Here is a 23710-nt window from a genome sequence, read left to right on the forward strand (position 1 = left end):
AAAAAAAAAAAAAAAGAAAGAAAGCATCCCTCTTCTACAGTCTAATAGGAGGACTGAGTGCATGCCTCGTATGCTGTCATAAACCCCCTCCCTGTCTCCTTTCTTGGGGGAGATGTCCCGTGTCATTTCCAAGTTACACTACCGGGGTGACTTGGCTCCTTGCTTTTCTGCTTCCTGGATTTGGCTGACTTCAAGCAAGAAGCCAAGGGATTTAGACAGTGGGAGTCAATGTGGAGTTTTGAGTAGAATTATAACTCTGTATTCCCAGTGTGGCTTTATTTTGGGAACCCTTCCAAATGTTCCTACTTTTCCTGTTTGAGCTGTTGGAAAAATGTTACTCAGTAGTGTTCAGTGGTGGTTAAGGGACAAGGCTTGGGTTTCAGAAAGATGTGACTGTGTCACCAACTGTAGTCTCGGATAAAGGACTTCCTTCCCTTCACCAGCTTTTGTTCCTTTATCTGTAAGATAATAGTATTTACTCTTGCCACTGTTACAAAGCTTAATAAGAGGGTAGATGGAAATGCTATGGGCAGAGTACCTCGTGTGCAGTGCAGCACAGCCTTCACACGTTAGTTGGTCTCAGAACTGGATGTACCCAGGAGGATATCCAAAAGTCCTACGACCACAGTGGACACCAGAATGAAGGGCCAGTGTGTTCCTTTCCTTTCTCATATTTGCAACAGAAATGTCACCACCTGGGCTCCGTGACCCTTTTCTTGATGACATTGTCCTGATCATCAGCTCTTTCCTTGGCCCCTCGAGACATTTCCAAACCGCATCATTCCACACCCTGGAATGTGCACGTTTCCTTTGTCAGAAGGAACTGTGACCATCAGACGTTGGACAGCTCTGAACCGGGTTGTTTTCTTCTTATCTACTTACTGTTGTGCTGAAGTTTAGTTTTATTTTTTAATGTTGTAAGAATTGTCTGGAAGTTATTCTTCAGTCATTTCATCAGTCATTTACTTTCTTGGTTTTGAAGATTGAGGAAAAATTACTTTGAGGCAGTGGGTCAGATGAGCGTGGCTGGCTGGGTAACCCATTCCCCGCTGAGTCACCTGTCTGTTCAGACAACTAAATGCTGAAGTATGCTTGATGACTAGTCACTGGCCAACGTCATATTAATTTGAAATTTCATTTCTGCTCCTTTTAAGTTGTGGTAGCTTTGGTTCCTTGGTGGGTTTTTTGAAAGTGCTCCAAGTATTGTATTGATTGGATGATGTAGCCTGGAATTCTTGCTTATCCCCCAAAGTGGTTTTGCCAATTTCAAGCATAAAATTATGACATAGTATTGTTCAAAAAGATGGGATTCAAATGCCTTCATTTTATAGGAAGGGAAACTCAGGTTCCGAGAAGCTCACTGACTTGCGAAACATCTCAAACAGTTGTTGGCAAAGCTGGAATGGCGTTGGTCTTCCTGGGAATTTGTGATGTGTACTCACCCCCTGGGCCTTGTTGCCCTTCTGCTAAAACTACCTGGAAATTATTTATTTTGGTCTTCTTCCTTGATAGGAGAGAATCTGAAAGTCAGGAAGAGTGGCTGCCTCCAAATGCCCTTGGCTCCTTCTCCTGACTTCCTAATGCAGTATGTCCCCAGAGCATGTTATAACCTTGGAAAACAAGGCTACTTAGTATGTTTGTACTCTGATGCCTATATGTTCTGTGCATGATCCAGCCTGAATGATGGATGAGGCTCCACACAGGCTTTCTGTGTCTTCTGCCATTCTCCCCTCCCTATAGTACCATATCTGATGAAATAATAACATTGAGTCACTGAGGAGGTTTACCATAGTTTGGTGCTACAACCTTAATTCATTTTTGTTTGTTTGTTTGTTTTTTGAGACAGAGTCTTGTTCTGTTGCTCAGGCTGGAGTGCAATGGCACTATCTTGGTTCACTGCCACCTCTGCCTCCTGGGTTCAAGTGATTCTCCTGTCTCAGCCTCCCGAGTATCTGAGATTACAGGTGTGTGCTACCATGCCCAGCTATTTTTTTGTATTTTTAGTAGAGATGGGGTTTCATCATGTTGAAATTCTGTTTGTTTTTTAACTTAACTTGGGCATAAGCTTAGAAGATGATTTGGGGGCTGGGGGTATTATTTATTTTATCAAATAATTTGGCCTGTATTTTTATTCCTTTAAGTAACTTGTAACTAACTGCAAAGGCCTGTGGTAAGATGGCTTTTGTTTCTAGTTGGAACATGGAGACCAAGAGAACTCTCTAAAAGACAGATTTGGCTCCACTGCTATGGGACTTCACACTTACCTCCACAGAGGGGCTCTTCTGGTGCCTCTATGTAAACAGCACTTTTAAATCCTACTTCAAGGACCATTGGTTTTCTCTCAAGAGATATGTTCCTTTTTTTTCTTCTCTTAACTCTTTTGTTATTTTCCTCCTTTTCCAATAACGAAAGGCTTTTCAGTTTTACATTAGAGGCTACTACTTGTTTTTTTTTTTCTAATTGTAAAGCAGGCAAAAATCATCACAGAAAACAGATCTCAAAAGAATTGCACTTAGTGTTGTGACCTAGTTGGTTTCTTCATTCTTTGAAACATTATTTGATTTTTCCTCCCGTATTAGCTGTTATGTATGCCGGTTACATAACCTTAATTTTTCATGGAAAATATGGATGTCATCAGTTAACAAGACTACCCCTGCTGTTGTTATGGATGGCTTCTTCTAGAATGTTCCCACTGGGGAAACTGAGTCCTAGGTTTGATACTGCAGGATTTGCCATTGTAATGTTTTCCTTTTAGTAACATCATCACTATTAATATAATTCTTGTTCTCATCCAGTAGAGAGCCTTGGTTACTGGCAAACCAGTTCAAGCCTTTGACTAGATACATAGGGATCACCTTTCTAGTGTGAAGATGAAAATAATATAATTTGTTTACCACCTTGAGTTGTTTACCACAGGCTGTGAAAAATATGTTTTGAATTTAAAAGTGTGAAAAACAAGTGCGCTAGCTATCAAAAAAGCTCTCCCCTCAAAGTAAACATGTTTATAGAGCAAGACTCAAAACAAAATACTTGATAAGCCCAGCCAATCAAAAGAAAGTAAACATGTTTACCACAAAAGCCTTATAAAGAACCCAGATGGCAGCCAGCTCTCTGTTCACTTGACCATCCTTCCAGGGAGCTGCAGAGGCTCCCCTGGGCCTTGGGGACAGGGCCGCCACTTGCCTTGCTAGCAGGAGACCTGCCTTATGTGAGCCCTGCTCAGTTAGCTAGACCCAGTTTGCCAGTGGGAAGGGAAGGTTTGTGTTTTCTGCCATTTAATTGAACTATGAATGGAAGGTCTTTGTGAAAATGATCATGGAGTTCCCATGATTCTTAAAGAGCAACTTGTTATAGATAGGGTGCCAGGTGGGCTTCTGGGGACTCTTCCTGGCTCCCCAAAAGAGCCTTCCAGATGAACGTCACACCTCCCAACCTTCTGTGTCCCAGGCACTGTCGTGCCACCATCCAGGATATAACTTGCAAATCACAGACCCTGCCTCACTGATCTCATTCTGGTAAAGAAACCAAAGAGCTCGAACAGGAAGTCAGTAGAAAAGACAAGGCCATCTTGAGGGATACTGGAGTTTTCAGGGCACTGGGTGCCACGATGTGAGTCTTAGATGATGTAAAAGACACTGAGTTCAGAAACGGGAAGGTGGATTTTGTGCACTGGGAGGAGCAATGGATTCAAGGTGGTTAGTGGCATGTCTCAGTGTAGTCCAGGAGCAAGTTCAGGAGAAATGACCCAGCTCCATGGGAGGTTATTAGTCAGGGGAGAATTTGAGAATTCAGAGTTTTAGAAGTAGAACAGTTCTAAGGGATGGCGAGATCCATGTTTCAACCATGCCCTCAGATGTAGAGGAAGTAGTGGCTGTTAACTAGCACTTATTAAGCCTTTACTGTGTAAGGTCAAATATTAACCCAATTTTCAGATGTGGAGGAACCTGATCAAGGTCACAGCTAATAAGGGGCAGAGCTAGGGTTGAACCCAGGCAGTCCATTTAGCAACTCATGATCGTAGCTCCTGTGCTGTGCCGCTTCTTGAGTGGACTGGAAACTTTTTAGGATTAAGGAAGTTAAGATAAAACAGGCATATATTCACTCATTCAACAAATTTTTTTTTTTTTTTGAGTGCTTTATCCTTATTGGGCCTGATGTAAGCCTTGGCTAGGCTGTTGGAAGCGCCATCTTTATGGCTACTGAGGTTAACAGAAGTGACCACACTGCAGGGATCTAGACAGAAATTGTGAACCATATACAGGTTGAGTATTCCTTATCTGAAATGCTTGGGACTGGGAAGTGTTTGAGATTTTTGAATTTTTTTTGTTTTGGATATTGGAATATTTGTATTATGTATACTTAATGGTTGAGTATCCCAAACCTGAAAGTCTCAAATCTGAAATGTTCCAATGAGTATTTTCTTTGTTTTTTTAAAATTTATTTATTTAGTTTATTTTTTCACATTTTTATTTTTTCATTTTTATGGGTACATAGTAGGTGTATATATATTAGAGGATACATGAAGTATTTCCATACAAGGCAGGTGGTGCATGGTGCATAATAATCATGTCAGGAGTTTCCATCCCTCAAGCATTTGTCCTTTGTGTTATAAACCATCCAATTATACTCTTTTTTTTTTTTTTTTTTTGAGACAGAGTCTCACTCTGTCGCCCAGGCTGCAGAGACTTGAACTCAGCTCACTACAACCTCTGCCTCCCGGGTTCAAGCCATTCTCCCACCTCAGTCTCCTGAATAGCTGGGATTACAGGCACCCGCCACCACGCCTGGCTAATTTTTGTATTTTTAGTAGAGACAGGGTTTCACCATGTTGGCCAGGCTGGTCTTGAATTCCTGATCTCAGGTAGTCTGCCCATCTCAGCTTCCCAAAGTACTGGGATTACAGGTATGAGCCACTGTGCCTAGCCATCCTTGACATTTAGAAGTAACTGCCAGTTGGCTGGGCAGGAAGCAGTGATTCCCTTACATGTGACTATGAGTAGAAAGGTTTCCATGGATCTTGGAATCACGGTGGAGGAAGGCGATGGTACTTTCCTTGAGGGTAGGTGACAGGCGAGGTGGGCTGTTGGCAGAGGAACAAGTTGGCTGTAACAGGAATTGAAGAGAGGCCAACTCTTTCTTTTTTGAGACGGAGTTTCGCTCTGTCGCCCAGGCTGGAGTGCAGTGGCCGGATCTCAGCTCACTGCAAGCTCCGCCTCCCGGGTTTACGCCATTCTCCTGCCTCAGCCTCCCGAGTAGCTGGGCCTACAGGCGCCCGCCACCTCGCCCGGCTAGTTTTTTTTTTTATATTTTTAGTAGAGACGGGGTTTCACCGTGTTAGCCAGAATGGTCTTGATCTCCTGACCTCGTGATCCGCCCGTCTCAGCCTCCCAAAGTGCTGGGATTACAGGCTTGAGCCACCGCGCCCGGCCAACTCTTTCTTTTTTATTTGCCTGAAGTTGAGAGATGTGGAACTAGTGGCTTCTGGAAAAGGAGAGAGGAGACGTCTTTAAGGGTAGAAAAAAGGGTAAAAGACAAGTCTCTCCATTCATCCAGATGATGGTAGTGGAAGGTGGTGGAGAGAGGTGAGCACTAAGGCCCAGGGAAAGGAGGAGTGCAGTTTCTTCAACACAGAAGGGAGATTCTGGAGTGTTCTGAAGGGGGCAGGATGATGGTCTGTCTCATCCCGGAAGAGGGGAAGTGAACAGTTAGGTCAGTTGTTCTCTACAGCAGGGTTTGGACATAGAAGGGGGAATGGAGCAGACAGATGCCACAGGAAAAATCTCACTAGCCTGCGAGTTTCAAGCGGAATATTCAGGAGATTGTTAGTGAAAAAGAGAGCAATAAATAAATAAACCAAAAAGGGTTTCAGGTTGAGCCTCAGAGCTACAAAAGCACTTACGTAATTCCCCATGTGTTCTAATTAATCCAGCAGGTTTACTTAAAAATTTGTTTTTGAACATAGATACCAGTAAGTCCTCTGGTGAGTTGAAAGAAATCTTACTAGTGGAAGATTAATAAAAGGAATAGTGATTGGTTAGTTTTAGGGAACTTCACTGAAACAAAGTCAGTTAAATGGGCTTGCCCAAATCATGGAGGTTGGTGTAGTGAAGCATTTGGTTAAATCTGGTGACCGTTTTTACCACAACTGTATTAGAACCTAGTGCTAAAGACAGATGCTTATTTAGGGTATGTTTGAGTTATTATTATTATTTTTAAAACAGAAATGTTATTTGTTCTTCTTTTCCTAGCCTGTGAATCGAGGTGGATTGGCATTTTATTTATGAGCTGACAAACACATACCTTTTTTTGCAGCTGATGTGCTTTTTTGAACTGGGTTCAGCATTGTCAAAAAGTTATTCACAGGAGTTGGTGATGGAGCCCGCTCCACCCACTTCTGTTCCCTTTCTATTTTGGTGCCATTTGCAACAAAGGAAACTAAGTTTGTAAATTAGAGAAGGATTGAAGCTCTCACAAATGCACTTTTTATAAGGTTGTGTAACAGATTAGGCAGAGTGGGCTAACTCTTGCTGTGGCACGTGGGACCCGCGGAAACATCCATGCAAAACTCCATGAGGTGGCCCTGGCCAGGGGACTCCCGGGTTTTCTGGCCAATCTGATTTAGCTGCGTTTAAAAACATACAGCAATGAAGATGTATATATCTGTGTGTCTGTATGTTCCTATGTACATATGTACACTTGTGCATGTTTATACGTGTGTATATATACATACGTATATTATGTGTGTGTATAAAATTGCCATTTAGCATTCTCAAACCAAGGGAGATCCCCTGGGCAACACATTGAATTTGACTTTTGTATCAGGGTCCCCGATTGAAATAGATGGCTTTTAATTCTCCTAGGCCTTAAGTGGACCAGGGGAGGGAGGCAGAGGAGGGCTGAAAGGACCCAGAGAGAGAAGTTGTGTGGAGAGAGCTGCCTGGCAGGGTTGCCACTGGTCAAAGAGAGACTCAGAACCAGAGAAATGAATACCCCATCTTCTCTGGCCTCTGAGATGAGAACTCCCATTGGCTGGCTGGACAGAGAGCGGCCTTCCAGGACACAGAGCTGGGTGGGGGATAGTGGGTGGAGCCTCTGGAGAAGCAGATGGAAACCATCCAATGCATTTTGTTCTGGAAACAGCTATGCGAGGTAACTGCCATAACTCAACCAGTAACCTGTGGGAGAGGTCAAGGTGGGAAATGGATTCCTTCCTAGATCTTCAGGGTGGGTATAGAGCATCTAGCTTTAAAGCACTGGTTCTCAAAGGATGGTGCCTGGAGCAGTAGCATCAGTATCACTTGGGAACTTGCTGGAAATTCTCAGGTCCCATCTTGGACCTACAGAATGCAAAACTGGAGGAGAGGCCCAGCAATCTGTGTTTCACAAACCCCCCTGGAGATTCTGGTGCTTGGTCAAGATGTCTGTGAGTTGCTGGAGGCTTAGCATATGATGTCAGTTTACTGAGAGGGCTTTTGTTGGCATGCTCAGAAATGCCCGTGATGAGCACGTTGTCCATATCAATCCACTGCTTGAAATTCTGCAGTTCCTCAATCCTCTCTTTTTAGGATAGACATTCTTCAGTAGAAATGGAATACTTGATTACATTTAGGCCATGGAGGCCAATACCCAGTACAGTTCATTCCTTTAATTTTTAAGCTCTTCTCTCAGCTATGCAGGCAAGTTCCAGGGCAGACTTTTGGAGGTTGTTTTTGAAAAATAGATGCAAATGCTGTCTGTGCTGTTGTTGTTTTCCTGGTGCCTGGCAGTGTTTGGTAAACAACTTGATTGCTAGGTCCCGGCCTCAGGGAACCACAGCTGCTCTTTCCAGCTCCCTGCAGACTTTTGTACTGAGCAGGGATTGCTTCAGGGAAAAATAAACAGGGGAGAACAAAACAAGAAAACATCACTTGTTGTTTTGTTGCTGCCTCTACCTGTTTTCCTGGAGCTGTTTTGCAACCACAGGCCCTGGGATTTGGGTTCCTTTGCTTTACAAAAACAAGGCAGCCCCGGGTGGCATTCCACGCTTCTCTCTCCATGGCTAGACTGTGGCATTTGGAGTAGCCACAGGACTTGAAAAGCATTGGAAAGGACTTAGTAGCCACTGCCAGAACGCATGCATTTTTAAATATGTAAATCGAATAGGGAGAAAGCTTCATTCTTTCTAATGACCCCCAGGATGGTAATCTGGCTTTTCAAATCTCTAGGAAAACAGATTGAATATGGCACAATTAATGTTTCAGCACTTCTAGGCTTTTCGCTAAAATATTTTAATGGGCTTTTAATTTATTGCAGCTCTTGATTAGCAGGGTTGAGGCAGGGTTACTGCTGACCTCCTGGGCCAAGGTACTTCTGGGGCTGTAGTGAAGTGGAAAAGAACAAAGGTTTGATAGTGTTCTCAGCTGGAGCCTCCCAGGGATGAGCCCCTGGGGGTTCACTGAATAATTCCTTCCCCTAAAGTAGTCAGAGAGCAATGCAGTGTTCTTCAGATCTTTATCAGAGTTACCTGGGGTATCTGGTAGAACAGCAGATTCCTGGAACTTGTTTAAGAATCTCTGGACTATGGAGGGCAGGAACTTGGGCTTCAGGCTGGTGCCCCCCTGCACACTCACATTTGCAGTCCATGGCCTTGGTGATTGATATTGCTACAGTGTAAATATGTGAGCTGGGGTACAAAGCAAGTGGGGATACTGCTACATTTTTTGAAAGTGTTTGAGACTTGCGCATTGTTTATTAGCGCATTTACTTTTCACTTTAATTCATAAATTCACAATTCCCTCCCTTCTTAAATCAAAAAACTTTCTCTGGGAAATTGTTTCCTTTTGGTCTGAAATAAGTCTTTTAGAATGTCCTTAAAAAGAGATGATAAACTTCTGTTTGTTTGAAAAAACTTCTATTTTACCCTCAGCTTTAAAAGATATTTTTTCTAGTTAGACAATTCTACGTAGGCAGGTGGGGGTTTCTGTCATTTTTTTCTTTTCTTTTTTGTTTTTCCCTCTGCACTGTGGAAAGGATAATTTATTTGGGTATCTATCTTCTGGTATTTTTAAAAATTTCAATTGCTGTATTTTTTTTTTTTGTCTAGAGTTCAGAACAGTGAAGTATTTTAGTTAGCTATGGGGTTCCATGAAGATGGAATTCAATCCTCCGACTGTTTAATTCTTAACACGCACACACACGCACACACTTCCACACACCACATTGGTGATTCACCCTTTATTTTTAGATATGCCTGGTTACTTTAAAATATTAGAAGTCAATAAGACAGCACTAATAACCATACAGATAGAGCTTTTTTTTTTTTTTTTTTGACAGAGTCTTGCTCTGTCACCAGGCTGTAATGCAGTGGCGCAATCTCGGCTCACTGCAACTTCCGACTCCCTGGTTCAAGCGATTCTCCTGCCTCAGCCTCCCTAGTAGCTGGCGTCACCACACCCAGCTAATTTTTGTATTTTTAGTAGAGATGGGGTTTCACCATGTTGACCAGTGTGGTCTCAATCTCCTGACCTCGGCCTCCCAAAGTGCTAGGATTACAGGCGTGAGCCACCACATCCAGCCACATAGCGTATTGTTTAACCGATTTATGTATTAGCTAGAAAGCCGCTACTCCTCCAGTCCGAATGAAAACGAAACTCCCACAGGAAACCTCCACTAGCTCTCTCCTCATGGCTATCTTTGCTGTTGACTTGCCTACTCCCCACCCCCAAGCCTTCGAGTATGATATTCTGACCTGTGAAATGCGTTTTCCACCCAATCTTCCAATTCCTTCCAAAACCTCAAGATAATGAATTCTTCTGGAAAGCTCTTATCTGCCCAGACACCTACTGGTGCTTTTCTGTGTCACCAGTACTGCTTCTCTGTGCTTCTGAATCACCCTGGAATCCTCAAACTGGAGACAGTGAGTGACCTCATCCATCCTTTGCTACAGGGATTGCAACTTGTTTGTTTTGTTTAAATATAACTTATTTAAAAAGTTAGCTGCCATCTTTGAAAGATTCTGAAATTTTACTAAATAGAAATCTAGATTACTTCCTTTATTTGTAGAATTGAAAGCTCTTGAGGCTCTTGAGGGTATGTTCTGTTCCCATGTGGCAGTAATTGGAGGGGGAAGTCCAGTGGCTTCCCCCTTGAAGCTGATAAAGTGAGGATTTCTCAGTTTGCTACGTTCCTTCCCTCTCCCTGTTACCTTACACCTGGCCTCCTTTGCTCATTTGCATTACCTGCCTGTTCCAAAATGTGGCCCATGATTGGTAGTACCAGTATGGTCAGGTAATGCCAAAATTCACTTGAGCAAGCCTGAGTCAGAAGGGTATATCACAAAAACTCAGGACTTTTTGTATTAGGGTATTGGCTGGAAAATATAGAGTTCCCATGAACACAAGCTTTATAGAGTCGAGTCAGCTACTAAAACTCCCTGTGCCTCAGTTGTCTTACCTGCATATTGAATTTAATAATATCTGCTGAGAACTTTGTTGTAAGAATAAAATGAAATAACGGTTGTAAAAGACTTGATACACAGTACACAATGAGTTTTCAACAAATGGCAATTATATTTTTAGAGAGTGCCAAAAAGTTATTTCTTTCAGTTGTTGATTCATTTACTTACTCAAAAGATACGTATGGAGTACCTGCTATGAGCCGGGCATTTTTCTGAAATTTTGGAGTATTGCAATGAACAAAAATAAGTTCTTTTATCTGATTGAGCTTACATTCTAGTGGGGAAGACAAGTGAGTAAATAGATCATGGCAAAAGCTCTGAAGTAAGCACATGGGATGATATGATTGGGAGTAACTTGGAACCTAACTTAAGTAGGTAGGCAAGACAAGCTTTTTGAAGTGGCCTTTGTCCCTAAGATCCAGTACTGAGAAGGGGCCAGCTGTGTAAGGAATGGGCTCATGGCGTCTCGGGAAGCTGAGGTAGCAAGTGCACCAGCCCTGAGACGGGAAGACACTTGCCTTGCTTGAAACAAAAGGAAGGCCACTGTATCTACATTGGTTATTGTTTGGGATTGGGTTGGTAGTTAAGGTAGGGTCAGAGAAGTAGGAAGTGACCAGATTATGTAGGGCCCTCAGGCCATGGAAGGAAATTCAAATTTTATCCTAAAGATGGTAAACAACTTCAGCCCTTTTCTTTTCTTTTTTTTTTTTTTCTTTTTTTGCTATATGACATAGACCTCATGGCTTTAGGGAGCATGTCTGAGCCTTGGAAGTACTTCTTGGATCTCAAAGCTGCTTGGATGCTTGGAGAACAGGACTTTGCCATTCGACTCGAAATGTGGTCCATGATTGGTAGTATCAGCATCTCCTGGTAGTTTTCTAGAAATGCGGAATCTCAGGCCCACTCCGGATCTAGTGAATCAGAGCCTTCGGGGATGGGTCCCAGGAATCTGTATTTTGAAATGGTCTCCAAAAGATGCTCATGCACAGAAGTTTGAGAAGCATCAATCTAGAAGACATCTGGACAGATTTCTACAGGACTTAGAGCTATGCTTGTTGGAGAAGAATGGAAGCCTTTTCTGGGCACCCAGGGGATGCTGCCAGCCACCGGGGGTGCTGGCTCAATAGGGTTAGGTACTGGTGCCAGGGTTAGCATTCTAAGCGCTTGAAAAACTCTCTGGTCACAGAACATCTTCAGTGTTGATGGCAGGTCAGCATAAGAGTGAATCATGATAAAAACAAAATAAAACCCAAAAACCTCTATTTAATCAGTACACTTAAAGGAGAAGTTAGTAGTTTAAAGTAGTTAGAAGAAATATACTTCTTTCAAAAAGACAGAAGCTTAGAGGTGGAAGGAACTTGAAGAGCATCGGTTAATGCCCTGACCCTACAGGTGAAGAGACTGGAATCTGGAGATGATAAATGACTGTCCTGGGGCCACACTAGTGATTGAAGACCATACTGGGTCCAGAACTCAGGCCTCTCAACTTTTGAGCCCTGACCATCGCACAGTACATGCTTTCTTGATGGAAACATCTCCATGAATATTGCTCTTTATGTAATCCATAATCATTTTTAGAATAAAAGAATTATTTTGGAGAAAAAAAGAATGATGATTACCTTTCCTACTAGTTTTAATATTCATTATTACTATTAGTATTTCTAAAATAATTTAAAACTATTTAATTTTTTTGTTTACTTTTTTTGTTCTTCGATAAAGATCACAACTTAATAGGGAATGGTACATTTATCTGTGTAATATTTTAGTTAAAACAGTTTATTGTTACCTGAACACTTGATAATGGGAAGTGATATTTTCATATGCTAAAATATTTAAAATACTTGGTACAAAGCCCATAATAAATAACAACTTTTTGGTGTATGTGTTGAAATGATTAGTAAATGTATCTTTCAAAACGGTATTTCCGGTTCATATTTGACAGCATCACACTTGATGTATTGACATACCCTGGCTTGAACGGTGTTTTCCCCTACCTCAAGAATCTATGTCTTGCTGTTTTCAAGTGTAAGGAAGTGGTGGTTTTAGAAGTTACATCTTAGTTATGTGTAAAAAAATATTTTTGTGTTGCAGTGTCCCAGAAGCTTTTGTTGACAATTCCAGTTTCCGAACAAAACATTTCGGCAATGGTGAGGGCTTCGATCCCTTCTCTGATTTGCTGTCAGCCATGAACGGATGGATGTGATGCCTGCTAGCCAAAAGGGTGAGTGAATGAATGTTTGTGATTATTCATCTGAAAATTCACAAGACAAAAAGTCCTTCAAGACAGTTGCCCACCCAGGATGAGAGCTTCTCATCTTGAAAGAAGGGACAAACTCCGTCATTATTTTCTGGTGTAATCTTTTCAGATAATTCCTACAGTGATCTGAGGATTTATAAAAGGCATAATAGGACATAGGAGAACTTTCTCTGCTTGCTTCTTTGTTTTAATCATATTCTGAAGAGTGGACTATGTCAGTTTTGGGTCATGTGCAACATTGAATGAGTAATTGCTTTTTTGGTCTCCTTACAACTTGGTGATAACATGAGCCACCATGAAATAAGACAATAATTTTTTCATCTTGAGTTTTAGGGAAAATTTGAGTCTAATTTGTTCCTTGAGAGAGTCCCATCCCAAACTTTTTGTATGATCAGGACTTTTGAGAAAGCCAAAGGATCGGAAACTTGGAATTTTCAAAGATTTTTTGAAAGACTTCTGGGATTTTTTTTTCTATTGTATAGAAACCTTATTAGGTTATTCATTGCCTTTTTAGGGGGAGGTTAGAAGGGACATGATGATATTTTTCTCTGTGTGTTTTCCATCTATCCTGTTCCTCATCAATCAGTGACTCCCCTGTAGTAATGAACACTGTGACTTGTTGTTACCAGACAATGATTGGTTGAGGCCAGGCATTTTGGGTGACAACTCTGACATCATTTGTGGTAGCCTTGTCATTGAATGAGGTCAGTTTTATGGAGAACCATATCATTTCAGGGTTTGTATTGAATGGCATTTAATGGTAAGACCCATTGGCATAAACTCATCTTTTTCTGTCTTAGTGCAGTAATGTTGGAAGCAAATTGTAAATAATGGAGAGAAGGGTAGTGAAGCAGAAAGGGCACTGTATTGGGAGTTGGGAGGCTTAATAGTAACCTGGCATGGGGCAAATTAGTCTCTCTCTTCTTTGATTTTTTTTCTTTTCTTTTTTTTTTTTTTGGAGACAGAGTATTGCTCTTGTTGTTGAGGCTGGAGTGCAGTGGCGCGATCTCGGCTCACTGCAACCTCCGCCTCCCCAGGTTCAAGCAATTCTTCTGCCTCAGCCTCCTGAGTAGCTGGGATTATAGGCACCTGTCGCCATGACTGGCTGATTTTTGTATTTTTAGTAGAGACAGGATTTCACTACATTGGCCAGGCTGGTCTCAAACTCCTGACCTCATGATCCACCCGTCTCAGCCTCCCAAAGTGCTGGGATTACAGGCTTGAGCCACCGCGCCCGGCCCGATTTTTTTTCTTTTCTTTTTTTTTTTTTTGGAGACAGAGTATTGCTCTTGTTGTTGAGGCTGGAGTGCAGTGGCGCGATCTCGGCTCACTGCAACCTCCGCCTCCCCAGGTTCAAGCAATTCTTCTGCCTCAGCCTCCTGAGTAGCTGGGATTATAGGCACCTGTCGCCATGACTGGCTGATTTTTGTATTTTTAGTAGAGACAGGATTTCACTACATTGGCCAGGCTGGTCTCAAACTCCTGACCTCAGGTGATCTGCCCGTCTTAGCCTCCCCAAATGCTGGGATTACAGGTGTAAGCCACCATGCCAGGCCTGATTTTCTATATCTAAAACAAAGCATGTAGGTTAGAGGATCCTAGTCTATCAGTGTTATTGAGGTCCTAGAAATTATCTATTTAAACACCTCAGTTTACAAATGGGACAGCTTAAGTCCATGAGTCTAGGTGGGATGGCTAAGTCCCTGGGGTTGGTCTGGACTGGATCATAGCTGTTTGGTCATGATTCAGTGGTTCTTTCTAGCTTATTTCAATTACAAAGATTAAGACATCCTGCCCATTTAGCTTTGTAAACCTCCTCTGATGATGTGTCTAAGACATTGTTATGCTTTCAATTATTTGGGCCAGATTTGTAAAGATTTTATAGCTAGAGGTCATTTTGACAAATTCTTCCCATTTTGTACATTAAAAAATACGTTAGTTTTATTGTCCAGAGAAACTGTGTTCATGGTGAAGCAACTGGCTCAAATATTAGCAACCAGATGATTTTCAAAGAACTATTGGCTCGAAAAGACACTTCCTGTCAGTTTGTTAACTGATAACTTGTACTGGTTCTGCTGGAGCTAGAGCGAGAGAGAAAAAAATCCAGTCTCCTATCTTCCCTACAGTATTACTTCTGTCAGTGGCAAGAAATAAGGCAAATAGTAAACAGTAACACACAGGCAAGGAATTCTTTTCACAATGAAATTCTTTTCACAATGTGAAATTCTTTTCACAGTGAAAAGAAATGGTTAATGGAGTCATGAAATTTTGGAGTTGTTGGTGATCTTTGATCTTTTTACTGGGTGGCCTTGGGCAAGTTGTGTGGTTTCCTCACCTGTGAACTCCTGAGGTTTTCCATTGCTATGCATGTATGATAGACTTTTGTGGATGGTCTGTAGATTAGTGAACAGGCAGCACATGCTAAGAAAATTTGTATCTTGGCCAGGTGCAGTTGCTCACGCCTGTCACCGCAGCACTTTGGGAGGCCGTGGCAGGTAGATCACCTAAGATCAGGAGTTCAAGACCAGCCTGACCAATATGGTGCACCCTTGTCTCTCCTAAAAATACAAAAATTACCTGAGTGTGGTGGCGGGTGCCTGTTGTCCCAGCTACTTGAGAGGCTGAGACGGAAGAATTCCTTGAACCCAGGAGGTAGAGGTTGCAGTGAGCGGAGATCGTGCCACTGCACTCCAGCCTCAGTGACAAAGTGTGGCTCAGTCTCAAAATAATAATAATAATAATAATAATAATAATAATAATAATAATACTAAAGAAAAGTCGTACCTTTAGGAATTCAGGTAGAGTTGACAACAAAGCCTTGGTCTGTTTCATATACACATGAGAATTCATCATAGTTATTAGAATTCTGAGGGTATTGAAATAACAACAAACTCAGGTTTTTGGTTACGTGTCATCTCTGTCTTTGGTATTGAGAGAGTCTGACTCAATCTCACTGTTATAAAATTGATGTATGAAATTGAACAAAACCACATGAATGAATTTGTTGAAGACGAGGCTCATTTTATTCATTAATTTCAATTGGGTTTGGCCCATTATTTGAAAAATCCATCTGAAGAACTATAATGAAAATGATATCTGTTTTGAAAAAATGTACTTTTAGGCCTAGTGGAATACTAGGTTTTTTCTAAATAAGGAAATTCTTAGTATTTGTCAGGCTTAAAAAAACTTCCCTTCTCTGTATTTTTTAGTAGAAGGTAGAGGTATCCTATGAGCTGGACCACATGTTCTGATTTTCTGTTCTCCTTCCATTTTTTTTTTTTTTTTTTTAGACAGAGTTTTGTTCTTGTCACCCAGGCTGGAGTGCAATGACACAATCTCAGCTCACTGCAAGCGATTCTCCTCCCTCAGCCTCCTGAGTAGCTGGGATTGCAGGTGCCCACCATCACACCAAGCTAATTTTTGTATTTTTTAGTAGAGACAGGGTTTAATTATGTTGGCCAGGCTGGTCTCGAACTCCTGACCTCAGGTGATCCGTCCGCCTCAGCCTTCCAAAGTGCTGGGATTACAGGTGTGAGGCACTGTGCCTGGCCCCATTTTTTTCTCAAGGTGCATTTCCGAGGCTTGCTCAGAAGACTCACTGTCTCTGTGCTGCAGTGACTGGCCTTCCATGCATTATGCATCTGATAGTCATTCCATTGTCAAACATTTATTCGCAGTCCTGTGCCTTTTAGAACTTTACAGTTTATTAAATAACCAAAAGAAGCACCAATTAATTGTTGCAGCTGATAATTTGGAGTCTTTAGGCTTGAAAGAAACTCTAATTCTGAGTGAAGTGTTTCATGGTAAGTGTCCTCCTGGTAGACCAGGGTGAGAGTCACAGAGGTAGGCAACCAGAACAACAAATTGCCTCACTCAAACACAAGGAAATGAAACCATGAAATAAAAGGTTTCCACAAATAGATCATTATGGCCAATTTTTTAAGGTCAGAAGATGGTTAATGTACTCAATTGATGCTGGCGATAACCATGCTTGCATAATAAATTAACTTAGAGGCAGGAGACAGCGAAAGAAGGGCTGAGCACTTCACATCTCTCTTTGTGCTGTGGCTCTTTAATGCCACCGTTCACCAGGAAGGAGTCAGAGTTGGCTCCTGTTTCCTGGTGTGAAGCTTTAGTTGACACTGGTACCTACAGGCTGCACATCACGGGATTTCCAGAGTGAAGACTGGCAATGCCTGCTGCATATTTAATCGGCAGTTAGCCGCAGTGTTATTAATAAATGTGATCATAGCGATCTGTATTTGCATAGAGTTGTTTTGAGAAGGGCTGACTAGAGATGGCAAATGTGTCGGTTTGTTCGTCCGTCTCTGCTCTGTCATTACATCGTCTCTACCAATAAGTTTTCCCTTGCTCGTAGATCTGGGGAAGAGACATAAATGTGGTGCAACATTGTGTGTGATTTGCTCACAATTGTTTTCCCTTATTTGCCCAGCCTTCCTCTTTTGATCTCTCTCATGGTGAAATTGCTACCTTTCGACTTACTAGGAAGAGATAAAAACATGGGCAGATGCATCCTTCTCACCTAAGACTTGGTGAAGGGCTACTTATTGGCTGGGAGTTCCTTTCTTTTTAGAATAAAACTCGAGAATATGGACTTTCTGTGACCGGTTTTGGGGTGGGCAGCGGTGGCACAGCTTCCAGAAGGTATGTGCAGCTAGCAGGTACCTTGGGCCAGGAGAGCCAGCTGATAGGGTTCCTTTCTGGTCTGCTGTATGCTGCAGCCTGTCAGAGGGCCAGCCCACTATGTTGTACTTAAACTTCCAGTCTCTGGAATTTTGACTTTGAAAAGTAATTTTAACAATTTAATAAACTACATAATATGTTTTATAAGCTGGAGCGAATGATCTTAAGTATTTTGGTCTCTTTCATAACACAATGAACCTAATATTGGTAAAAATACAGATCTTCACTCACACCATAAAGACAGTCTAGATTTAATAAGCAGTTATGAGTGCTGGCAGCTGCCTATCAGATTGTATCACTCAGGCTCCCGCCTGCGAAGACAGTGTCAACTTACATTTTATCTGTGAAGTATTTTCGATGCGTTTATTTTGCCTTTCTCTCCAGTTCCTAACCCAATACAAGTAATGTAATTGCCTAAATATTTTCCACATAGCTAACTGGCTAGGGGCCAAGGTGGAAACCATTGTCTGGCTTGATGAAGATCAGAAATTAACATGACATTTACGTGGAGGTAATGGAATATATTAGTAATGCAGTAATTCAGGATGGTGAGACAGTGTCCATCCCTTCCTGCCCATAAGCAGCAGGAGGTGTTCAGCAGATGATGAAAGAGCCTCCAAACCCCTACCCCAGTTCCCTAGTACCACACAGCAGTAGCCAGCCCATCCCTGTGTCAAATTTACTTTTAAGTTCTTCAGACAGAACTGTAAGACAAACTAATGAATTATTCCATTTGTCAATTAAAAAGTAAAACCCCCAACCCCTATTTTAAGATTAAATTCCAATTAGAAGATTGCATTTAATTCAGAAGCTATAACATTGTTTTAATGAATTCTGTTGGAGGTGACAGTTTATGTGAGATAAATTTATATGGTGTAGATAGATGTAAATTCATTGGATAATGTTAAACATGTTACTTCATATATATTAGCTGTGAAATTTATTTCTTCTCTGGTTAGGTCCCTAAGGAGGTAGAGTCAGAGGGAAAAAACATATCTTCAAAGAAAGAACCCTTTCTGTCCTCTCAGATATTTCTCTAAAACAGCCTTTTCTCACTTTTATTAAAAAAAATCTGTTAAATTTCTGCATTAACTGAATTTATGATTCTTGGTGTATGCTATTTATAAAATTGAATATAGGTTTTATGATATAGGAAATTAGTCTAGGAATGAGACTATGATCCAACTTCGTAATAAAGGTAATCTGCATTTATATTGCAGGTATTTTCCATTCCTCTCTAAGCCCCTTATGGGATTATACACACATTTTTCTGGACATACAAATTCACCATAAACTTCTAATGTATTGGGCAGACTTTTATTCACATGATACCTACACAAAACATCAAACCTTTTGGCTAAATCAGAAGTGGCAAACATTCTTGACACACTTTCGATTTTATAGTTCCCCTTTTCTGTGCCCATCCCGTGCCCTGGCAGACATCATTGAATTGATCATATTCTGTCCTTTACCGAGTGTGGATGTGGCCTCAGAATTATTCCACCTAAATTATTGTAGGCAAGCTTACAGAGTCACCATTTACGTGAGTACGGCCAGTGCAGTGTATAAGGTATAAGGCCGTGGCTTTTGAGTGATCTTTGCAGTTTGTCTTTGTATACCCAATACTTACCCTAATATCTGGCAGACAGATTTTAAGCAGTCCATATTTCACATATTAATGAAAGAATCTGGGCTGGGTACTGTGGCTCACGCCCGTAATCCCAACACTTTGGGAAGCCAAGGCGGGAGGATTGCTTGAGGCCAGGAGTGTGAGACCAGCCTGGGCAGTATGTGTGCACCACATTGACTTGTTAGGTAGTTTATTTTCTACCCTTCAACTGGTTTTTGTGTTATGTCTGTGAAATGTTATAGTTTTGTAGTGGGTTTTTTTTTTTTTCTTCAACTTCTGTAACTTTGGAAAAGACAAGAATGAGTCTATGTCGCTCTCTTTTTACCTATCAACTGAGGCTCTAACATAGCAAGGAAGTGGTGATGTGAGAGCCAAACCCAGACTTTCACTCTCCGGGTGCAGCTGCTTCCTCATAGGGAGAGGCACATACATGCCGGGTGCTGACCGGTGCAGGGCAAGTTTCTTACATTTTCCTTTTGCATATTAGTCTTAGTTTTTATCAATACACCAAAGCAAGCTGTACCCGGGAGGAAGGCATTTAGCTATTACATTTCAAATGATATCTTCCGTGATGTAAAATTCTAGGAACTTAAACTCCATTGCATGTTGTTTTTGAAAATATTCTGTTTTCTGTTAAGTTGGTTCAAGTAATGCACAGAAGCGAAGACAAGGAAATTTCCATTCAGTTTATATGCAGGCTGCTGAGCTGCCTGTTGCGAATTGCCATCATTTTATTCTGTCTTCAAGAAAAATAAGCAATTGGTACATTTAAGCTGTCATTTAGCTAATGTACATTTTAATTTTATTTCAGTGTGTTGCATATTATTATTTCTTTTGGTCATGAAAAGCAGAGTTCGGGAAAGTGATTGTGGTGAACACGTGAATTGTTACCCTTTTGGCCTGTAATAATAGGATGATACGGTTGACTTTGATTAAGGATGACAAAATCAGCAGGCCCCCACAACAGCAGGCCTGTTCTGATGGTGGCTTTTGGATTTTTCCCTACAGATATTCTATGTAGCACCAACCAATTGATTGGAATAGGCTCATGAGATAAAATCTTTTTATCCCTTCTGTATTCGATGAGATTTTAGTAATATTTATAACAAATAATTAGAGAGCTATTCTTTAGGCACTTACTTTTCCTATGTTGGTTCCAGTATCACCTTGGTTATCTTATTGAACCTTAACAACATCTCTGTGTTCTAGATATTATTCTGGTTTTAATGTTGAGAAGACAGAAGGTTAGTGCATAAGTCACCTGCCCAGAATCGCATAGCAAGAGTGAGAAAAGGGTTTTATTCCAAGTTGGGCCAATTTCAAAGCCTTTGTCTTAACCCTGAGGACATGCTACTTCCTCATCTTTGGATAGATTCTGTGGTTCTTTAAGGTCTTTTTGATTTAGGCAGAGAAGATTTTGTAGTTTATACTTATCTTTGTGAAAGAGATGGAATCTGACTTATTTAAAACAGCAGCTTCATCTGCAATATTTTTATAGAGCCAGGAATGTAAAAGGGAATGGCTTCTTACAAAAATTTTCTCCAAAATACTCCTCACCTCCTGGCTTTTTCCTCAGTTGAAAAATCTCCCCAGAGTCGTTTCACTGGATTCAACACTGCATTCTTTCTGTAGTTCTTTTTATTTTATTTTTTTGATGGAGTCTCTCTGTTGCCCAAGCTGGAGTGAGTGGTGTGTGGTGTGATCTTGGCTCACTGCAACCTCTGCCTCCCAGGTTCAAGTGATTCTCCTGCCTCAGCCTCCCTAGTAGCTGGGATTAAAGGTGCACGCCACCACACCTGGCTAATTTTTGTATTTTTAGTACGGACTGGGTTTCACCATGTTGGCCAGGCTGGTCTTGAACTCCTGACCTCAGGTGATCCACCCACCTTGGCCTCCCAAAGTGCTGGGATTACAAGCGTGAGCCATGGCTTTCAGCCTCAGTTATTATTAAGGGAACTTTATTCTCCCTATTTTCTTTTTTTTTTTTGTTTTTTATTATACTTTAAGTTCTAGGGTACATGTGCATAACGTGCAGGTTTGTTACATATGTATACTTGTGCAATGTTGGTGTGCTGCACCCATTATTCTCCCTATTTTAAAAAATTGCATATTGAATTATCTAAGAGTGAAATGACGTGTCAGTTGCAAGTTCCTTTATGAATCTTCAGAAAATAAGAAAAAATGTTAGGGCACAAGCTTGATAAATCTAGAATCTAAATGATGGATATAAGGGGGTTTGTTATACAATTTTCTCTACTTTTAAATATTTTTGACCGCTTTTATTGTATAAAAGGGGTGTTGGGGAGATGAAGGCTTATCTAGCTCACTATCTAGTCTAGTGGTTGATAAACCAATCACAGGCAGGATAGAACCAGGCCTCTGCACCCCTGTCCTCTACCCCACCCCTGCTGGCCCTCAGCTGCCAGTGTAATTTAATTGATATGCGTTCTTAGGGCAAGGAGATGCTGACCTCATCAGCCCATTTTGTCCAGGAGTAATTTACTGGACAATACAGATACAGTGTCTTTAACCTGACATACCAGCACTCCCCAACTAACTTATAAAATGATAGTAGTTGTCATAATTGAGCATGTGTGACATGCCAAGGGCTATAATACATGTGTTACAGATTTTTATCTCTAATCTTCCTGTGGGCAGTGTTTGGAGGGCTGTAGAGGAGACCTGAATTTAGGGCCTGTCAGATTTTCTTGTTTACCTCCACATTTTTTGTTTTTCAGAGTTTCATCTCAGCACTGCCTGGGAAGCGCATTAAATACAGACTTCCAGGTCCACGCTGAGACACAAGCCCTTAGACTGGTTAGGGAGAGAGTGTCATCTCTGCAGTTGAGTGGATAGCCTCAGGTCCTGGCCCCAGGACTCAATAATACCGTAACCCCGGCCATGTCACATCTCCTTCCCAGCCTCAGTTTTCTCTTCTGCCAAATGGGGACAGTGGTGTCATCCACACTATTGGCTGTGAAAAGTCCTTAATACAGTGCTTGACACCTTGCAAATGTTAGATATACGCTGCTTGCAACTGTATTGGAACCTTTTTGAGACATTTGCCCATTTTCTGATAAAATCGAGAATATTGAGGATGTAGCAATGAATGCTCCAGGTGGCACTATTTGGTGGGTAAAATTTAAACCTTACATATCCTAGAAGTGTGCTTTTTGTAATTATTAAAAGCATTTTAAAAATAAGTATTAGAGTTTTTACTTAGATGTTTGAAAAAGAATTCTGTCATCGAAGTGTATGAGAGTTGACAAGTGTAAATATGCAGTTAGACAGTTTCAAGGAACGTGTATTATTTACTGATCAATGTAGTGTCTCCTTTGGAGCCATTACACTCAGTCATTTCCTGTCAATCTCTCCACGTTGTTATAATCAGACTATGGATATGCATATTAAAATATAAGAAAGTTATTGTGTATGTGTGGTGGCAGCTTTTTAATTGTTAATAATGTTGCTGCTTTAAAGAGGTATCAGGATACTTTACGCTTAGGATGGTTAATATTCTGCAGAATTGCATGAGATATTAGGGGAACCAAAACTCGGGCTGGTGGAAAATGAGGCCAGTCAGTGGGTGTCTGTGCTTCTAGTCTGTGCCCCGGTTACAAAAAATGAGCTTTTAATGGTGGTCCTAATGTGGGGATAGGTTCCTTCTGTTCTTTTTTAAAATTTTTATTTTATTTTCATTTTTTTTACTACCGTGTTTTTAGGAAAACTTTTATAATTAAAAAAAAGTTTGTGTATGTGTGTGATGGTGGGAGGCTCAGTCTAATTTCTGCCTATAACAGGGATCAGCGAATCTTTTCTGTAAGGAGCCGGATAGTAAACATTTTAGGCTTTGCAAGCCACCTGGTCTGTTGCAACTGTTTACCTTTGTCCCTTCTAAGCAGCCATGGATGGTGTGTAAATGAAGGGGTGTGGCTGTGTACCAGTATGATTTATTTACAGACACTGAAATTGGAATTTCACATAATTTTCATGTGTCACTAAGTGGTAGTAGGATTTTCATTTTCCCCCAGTCCTTTAAGAGTAAAAACTATTCTTAGCTCACTGGTGGCAGATTGGATGTGGCCCATGCGCCTATAGTTTGCCAAGCCCCAGTCTGGAAGAAGATTGGGAAGCAGTGGCGAGGATCAGCCCTTTGTTCCCGCTCTCTGGTGTTTCTGCTTGCTCACTTGCTCTTCGGTTTCTGATGAAATAATAATGTCATCAGTTTTTATTTAATGCTTATCTTGAGACAGGCTGTTCTGCATAATTATTTATTGATTTAGAGTACAATTTAGTGAAGCCCTTCCTTTACTTAATAAAAGACAAAAATATATCTAGATGTAAAAGTGAGGTTCAAGGTGAAGAGTGAAATGAAAAAGGGAAGACAAGTCAAAGAAGAAAAGTAGACTTTGAAAAGTGACGTAAGGCTGGGCACGGTGGCTCACACCTGTAATCCCAGCACTTTGGGAGACCAGATGGGTGGATTGCTTGAGCTCAGGAGGTCGAGATCAGCCTGGGCAACATAGGGAGACCCCATCTCTACAAAAGATAGATAAAAAAAATTTGCCAGATGTGGTGACTTGCACCTCTAGTGCCAGCTACTTGGGAGGCTGAGGTGGGGGGATTGTTTCAATCCTGGAGGTGGAGTTTGCCATGAGGTGAGATCATGCCACTGCACTCCATC

General features: G+C 41.3%; 1 protein-coding gene across 2 annotated transcripts in view; it reads left to right on the forward strand.

The window, feature by feature from the left end:
• Positions 1-23710, forward strand: part of FOXP1 (forkhead box P1) — a 658747-nt gene that overhangs the window by 79033 nt on the left and 556004 nt on the right. For both annotated transcript variants that reach the window (XM_011947141.1, XM_011947138.1), the window contains one exon: positions 12527-12656. The gene's annotated coding sequence lies outside the window, so the exon portion shown is untranslated. The remainder of the gene's footprint in view (positions 1-12526; positions 12657-23710) is intronic.

The sequence above is a fragment of the Colobus angolensis genome, unplaced genomic scaffold (assembly GCF_000951035.1).
Source record: "Colobus angolensis palliatus isolate OR3802 unplaced genomic scaffold, Cang.pa_1.0 Scaffold26, whole genome shotgun sequence".
Lineage (NCBI taxonomy): Eukaryota > Metazoa > Chordata > Mammalia > Primates > Cercopithecidae > Colobus > Colobus angolensis.